Below are 7,452 nucleotides of genomic sequence, written 5' to 3'. Positions count from 1 at the left end.
TGAATAAAAGTGTTGTTAAATTGACACAGAATGTCGAAAGAAATTTAAAACGCAATTACATCAAGAAACTAAGATGGATATTTCGAATGCAGAATATTAAACCGAACATAAGAGGAAACACCCATATCACCACATGGGATAACATCGTACCCCCACAATGCATTTTGGAAGCCTTGGATTACGGTTCTCTTTATGCTCCGCCCCCTTTGCTAAAGCCGGAGACCTTTATACTGGATATTGAATTGGTCATTAAGGGCGTGAGCGAAACGAATCAGGATTTTGTTTGTTGGAAAACCAGATTCCGAACAACAAAAGAGGTAAAAAGCAATGGGTCGAACACACAATGTTTTCGAAACATTGTAAAGAATTCACGACATTGGTTACAACAGAACAACATAGTCCTAATGAAGGCTGATAAATCGAAAGGAGTGGTATTGCTAAAACAATCAACCTATAACGAGAAATTACATTAATATATTGCAAGCACTGAATGGCAACCTGCACCCGTCCATTTTTTTAGAAACCCTGCAGCAAAGGGTTAAAAAGTTCATGTCCACTCCTTTAGCACGACTCTTACATATGCAAAACTCCACAGTCCGTGCGCCAAGAGCACCGAGAATATTTGCTTTCGCCAAAACACACAAACCAGGATACCAAATACACCCTATAATTGAGAAATGTAACTTTCCAACTTTCTTAATCGAAAAACAACTGGTCAAATTCTTCCAATCTAAAGCTCATCACCACCCACTCTCGATTAACAACTCTCTACAACTAATAGAAGATCTCAAAAACATTTCTCTAATGGACAATGAATATATGACAGTCTTGGATTTTAAGTCGATGTATCCATCAATAAAATTATCTCCTTGCTTCTGCGCAATAGACATAAGCAGTTTGTGTTATCGTACACTTCCGTTTCTATTTTACATATTTATTCTTGATTTGGATTTTATTTTTAAATAAATTCGTCATTTTTGATTTTTTATAGAAGTCACTTCTGTTATTCTATATTATAATAATTGAAAAATATTGTTCTATTTCAAACTAAAGTTTATCNGTTTTTAATTATTTTTTAAATATCATGTGACCTAATCTACGAATGGCAGCTTTCCATGCATCACACAGAATTTCTACGGAAAAGCCATCGTTGCAGGCGTAAAGTTGCCTTTAAAGTTGTCTATCTGGGAAAGATGCCATTCAGGAACCATTTTTGACGTATTACAAATAATAAATATACACACTTTTTTAAATTTCTAATAAATATTTTTTAAATAATCAAAAGCTGTATGTTTTTCAGCACATGATTTCAAAAGAAACTTTCTAATGAAGGGGTTAAACTATTGGAAACAATCTTACTGTGTTTTGAAGTAGAATGAAAATAAGTATTTTACATGGCATAATTAAGAGCGATACATTGCATTATTGCCATCAACTTCTATCGGGTTCTGATTAGACTCAAGGAACACACGATTTGTAATGTTCACAAATGTCAAACCAGATAATGAGAGTCTCTTACATTTCGGTCAATGAATATCGAAAATTGGCCTTTCTCTGAAACTGATTTAGTCTCCCGTTACTTGGACATAAAAATCAATTGGAGAGCAACAACAAGAAATTGGAACTAATATGTTACTTTGGAGACCCACTGTTTAATTAAGATTCCAATTTGTTTTTCTAAGTAAACCTGTTCAACTACAAAGGTGCCACGCCTCAGTTTTTTTTAAATCTCTCCTCGACACTTTTTCCTTCTGAATATGCTTTCTCCTCCCCTATTCGCAAGCTCACCACTTTATTATTTACTGATTAAGTTTTGCAAGTTCAGAGACAAAACAAGAAGTACATTGGTGTGTTATTATCCAATAAAACATTGGGAAATTTCCTTGAACATGATTTGTTAAAAGGTGTTAGTCATATCTTGTTCTACTTGCTTGATTGGACATTCCTGTAGGTCACACCCAGCATAAACCGTATTGGCTGTCAATCATTACTGAACTATATCTGAATCGCAAATCAGAGATAACAAATATATCTAAGTGATCAATCTGCAAGCAATGCACATTAATGTCAAATAACAGTTATAATAACTGTTATAACATTTAATTGTGCAATAATTTTATGACTTGTTTGCAAAATACACAGATTAGAAATGAGTAAATGAGATTTATTAACTCAAGTTAAAAACAACTTGTTAACAGAACATAGCAATTAATCACAATATGGACGCCTCTTTAACAGAACATAGCAATTAATCAATATTTTGATGATTCGTTAACAGAACATAGCTAACAAAACAAAACTAAATGGTGTTAGCTTCTGCTAACGTAAAAAAAATGCACATGGAGGGGAGAGGTTTAGTACCCCTATCATGTTCCAACTCTTTCCACGGCCGCATTCAGTTGCGTAGACATGCTTGCCACAAGATTGTGACAAAGCATGCCCTTGCGCAGCTTCTCCCAACAACCAGAGACAATGTCCCAAAGGTTGTGGAATTGGCGGCCTGAATGGGGTCGTGGCAGAGCATAGCCCAAAGATTTTTGATTGGGTTGAGGTCTGCCCTCTCCCTGGCCATCCCATGTCCACTATTTGTGGATGGTCCGCTATCCATCTGGAAGCGTTACATGCTGTGTGCACCAGGGAGCGGTCATGGACGAAAAAAAATTGTTCATCGCTACAGACGGCCTTCACCATCAGCAGTAATACCTGATCTAAGATCTCGATATACTGCACGGCAATGAGGTGACCGTCTATGCGGACCAACTCCCCGGGATACGCACCACTCGTTCATCCCCAGACACCTGTAAACAGAAAAAGCAGATAAGTCGTCATGTTCAAAAAGGTAATGACATCTATACACGAAAACACCACATTAAAAACACTCACCTAGCAAAAAACGACCACTTCTTTGGGTGCGCCACATGTATTTAGGATCATGCCTGGTAGATGATGGGCGATGCACCCACATAGTCCCATTGCTACAGGAGCAGAATAGCTTCTCATCACTGAAAATCACTGTCTGCCAGTTGTCTGATGTCCATTGTGCAAACTGTTGGGCTAACCCAACTCTGTCCATTTTGTTAGTTATGGTGAGAGCTTGTTTTTTTAGCAGGTCTTCTTCCAAAGAGGTTTGTTTCTTGCAACCTATGAATAAAATAAAAGTATGTATTATCCTGCTTCCTACATTTCTGTATACGCAAGAGCACGTTACTAGAAATGTCTAGTGGTTCATCTTATTGATAGAAATATATTTCGTTGAAAGGTTAATATATTATACTACAAATGTTACTAACCTCCGCTTCATTGTGTCCAAGGACACGTTCAGGTCAACCACAGACCTCAGTTCCAACGCTGTGGCGAACGGACTCGTCTGGCTTTCCACCCTGAGTCGCTCGTCTTGAGTGGGAGTTGTCAGGCGCGGTCGGCCAGACGAGTGTCCCAGCGACAAGGACTGTGTGTTGCGGTGCAATTTTATTATTCTTGATACACTTCGTGTTGATATTTCTAGACATTCCGCAATGTCCACAATGGACTTGCCATTGTCTCAATGTCTAATGACTAGTTCTCTGATGTCCTTTCCAATTGGCTTAGGCATGTTGGAACAATTAATCCAGCACTTCAGCAAAGACTTTATACTATCACTTTCCTCACAATTGTATTTGATTTCAGTGTAACAGACATACATAATATAGAGAAAAATGTGTCCTTATTTACTGTCTGTCTCCTTCTAATTACTGCAGGTGTTCACCTCAAATATTCTGCTAAATGCAACACATTATGCTAATGAGTTGCATTAGCATAATGTGTAGCATTTAGCAGAGTCCTGGAATGCACATAATCCGTAAATGGCACTTTCCCATTGTATAAACACTGTTATGCCTCCAATGATGGCTTTCCCGTAGAAATTCTGTGTGGTTGGTTGGTTGGTTGGTTTTTGTTTTTTGGCACAAGAGCTGTATAGGCTATGCTGCGCCAGGGCTAATGGTAAAAAAAAATTTTAAACATGATAAATAACTAACATATGGCAATAATAAATAAATAAATAAACAACAACAACGGAAATAAATATACACATAATAAGTACAAAAAAACAACAATGCACAAAAATGTGATAAATATATAGATAAATAAATAATTAAATTTTTTTATACAAATTAGTGACTTTTAAAAAGTCCAATACATTATAACGATTTGGTCTCTGGCCCAGAATCTCTTTAAGACTTCATTTCCAAAATGCTGTCTACNATAATAAGTACAAAAAAACAACAATGCACAAAAATGTGATAAATATATAGATAAATAAATAATTAAATTTTTTTATACAAATTAGTGACTTTTAAAAAGTCCAATACATTATAATGATTTGGCCTCTGGTCCAGTATCATGTATGCCTGATCTCAAAGGCAGAGCAATCGAGCAGTATGTGTTTAACACTTCGATAACAGTTGCAATACTGGCATACTGGTTGCTCTTCGCCCTTCAAAAGTTATTGATGAGTCAACCGAGTATGTCCAATCCTCAGACGACAAAAAATAACCTCAGATCTCCTGTCATAGGGTTTCTTATATGTCCAGTTTTCTGTCATAGGTTTGATCTTGTGTAGTTTATTGTGGACTTGTGAATTCCAAATATTTTCCCATCTCTCTGCTAGTCGTTTTTTAACAAATAGCTTCAAATCATCTCCTTCAATATACATTGTATGCTGGGAAGGGCTTGCTGACTTTGCAGCTGCGTCAGCTTCTTCATTTCCCCTTATACCTATATGGCCTGGGACCCAACAAAATTTTACGAAAATATTACTCACACAAAGATGGCAAAACAGTTTATGGATTTTAATGACTACAGAATGAGAACTAGGTTCACACGAGATCAAAGCCTGAAGTGCACTGAGTCAGTTTAAATCACGCAGTGACCTTTTCTGATTACATACTTTAAGGCTAGGTGAATAGCCTGCAGCTCTGCAGTAAAGATGGATGAATTCAATTTAATTTGTTCTGTTACGATTTCATCTTGGCAGACAAAGGCTGAGCCAACATAGTCTTCCGATTTCGATCCATCGGAATAAATAGGAATTAAATTCCTGTCACTTTGTTCAATTACTGCAAAGTGCTGTCTATATACGTAATCTGGCGTGGTTTCTTTGGGGAACTGCTTTAAGCTTAAGTCAACATTTAACAGTGGAGTTGACCAAGGTAAAATACTGTCAACCTCGAGCTGTGAGATGTTGCTTGTGTTAAGGTCAATCGTGCTGCTTACATTCTCCATTCTTATGTCAAATTCAGGGACAGACGGGCTGCAAATAATCTTTTCAGCTGAGTATCTGATACTGTATAAGTATCAGATATAGATACACCTGAAGACTTATACAGGCCCACCCTTTACATGTGTACAAATATAAGATATTAATAAAAAATATTATTTTCATTAAAAGATATATTATTTATAGAACTTATTTTATGCCACTACTTTACTGGAACCTAATAATGGCTAAAACTTGTTAAAGAAAACTCTTACATATTTGAGTTTTATTGTTAAATAAATTTCTTTGAATCTGGTAACCTGAAAAATTTTCTCATGATCCCTATAGGGATCACTATCCACAGTTTGCAAACCACTGCTTTAGGCAACCATAATTAATTTTTCTTTTGTAATGTAAAACTAACTTATTCTGTTATTCTCACTTTTAATATAGTAATGATTTGAATTGTATGTTCATTGAATTGCTTTTCCAAAAGAAAACAAATGCAACTTTTATATATAAGCAAAAAAAAAAAAAACAAAATTCAAAGTTTCTCAATTTTTGCTGATAATGTAGTGTTCAAACCATAACTTTTAAGTTGCCACTCCAAATCAAAACGAAAAAGACTTACTATCAAAGTACAGTCGACCCCCCCTATAAGACCGTTGATAATTCCATTTTATATGAATTCCATGTTGTAAGAGTCACTTAGATTTTACAAATACATGAGCCGTTCACAGCCCGGCGCACGTATTTGTAAAATCTAAGTGACTTGTACAACATGAAATTCATATAAAACAAAATTATCAACACTGTTATAGGGGAGTCGACTGTAGTGAATATCTTGATGAGAATATTTCTTATCAAGATATCATAATCTATACCGATGGTTCAAAAATTGTAAATAAAGTTGGTTGTGCTTTTGTAGTCTTTTCTGACAACATTGAAATATATCATCAAACATTTAAATTGGGGGAATTATCTACAATCTTTCTAGCTGAGATAAATGTAATTCTTGAGGCCTTAGTGTGGACAAAAGAGAATACGGATTCAAAAACATCATCATTATAAGTGATAGCGCATCTGCTCTAGCAATAATTAAAAGCAGTAAATTAAATCAGATTTCTACAAAAATTAAAGAACAAATAACAGCTTCAACAAACAATTATAATTTCATGTGAACCAGAGTACATGAAGGTACCTTTGGGAATGAAAGAGCAAACAAATTGGCTAAGTCTGCCACTAATGATCCTAAATTACCGATAATATACAACAAAATTAGCTTACAGATGGCCAATAAACTATTATGGAATGACATTTTAAACAAATGGCAACAGAAATGGAGTACATACAAAGAAAAGACTATGTACAAGTTCTTCCCAATTATAAAGGACATACACAAATATAATTGGATACAACCAACACATCTATTAACACAATTCTTTACGGATCATGGGAAATTTGCAAATTACCTAAACAAATTCTCTACCTTAAATACAAATAGATGTTCAATATGTGATATTGTTGATGGGAGTGAACATTATATATTCAACTGCCTAATGCTTGAACAGGAACGGTCAGATTTAATAACAATTGTTAATCAGTACGGCATTTCTTGGCCTTGTTCACAACATGACTTAGTTAGTAGAATATTCACTTGTTATTATCTGAATATACTTATTAAAAAATTCAATGACATCAACACAATTCATACTTACATGATGGTGGTCACACCATAAGCCAAGAGCCTAGTGACTTATGAACTACTGCACATATAGTGATAACTCAAAGTAACTTGAAGTCTGTATAATGAATAAATATTTTATGAAACAACAAAATATTATTGCAATTTTAATTCATAAACTTTATACAAGTGTAATTTATAACAAATTGATTTAAAACATGATAAAAACAAATTTTATAACTGAAGTGGAAATAAATTATAAAAAATGTATTAAAAGTTCTGACAAAACTGATTCTTAAATATCAAGGACAACATTCCGTTCAATAGAATTAAACAGTAACCTTGACATCTGACCCACCTCCAACAAGGAAGGGAGTTTTTGTTTACAGAGTAACGTGATACTTCGCGCGTTGTTGTCGTTAACGGTGGGTGTGGGTGGCAGCTCAATTGACACCCTGTTGTGAAAGTAATAAACTTTAACCGACCTTGACAGACGTGTCTAGTTACTAAGAATAACAAGTGGGGAGAAGTT

This window comes from Centruroides sculpturatus, unplaced genomic scaffold (assembly GCF_000671375.1).
Source record: "Centruroides sculpturatus isolate CEXI.00-Female unplaced genomic scaffold, Cexi_2.0 scaffold1284, whole genome shotgun sequence".
Lineage (NCBI taxonomy): Eukaryota > Metazoa > Arthropoda > Arachnida > Scorpiones > Buthidae > Centruroides > Centruroides sculpturatus.
The sequence above is the reverse complement of the archived record's forward strand: the minus strand, read 5'-3'. Positions refer to the sequence as shown.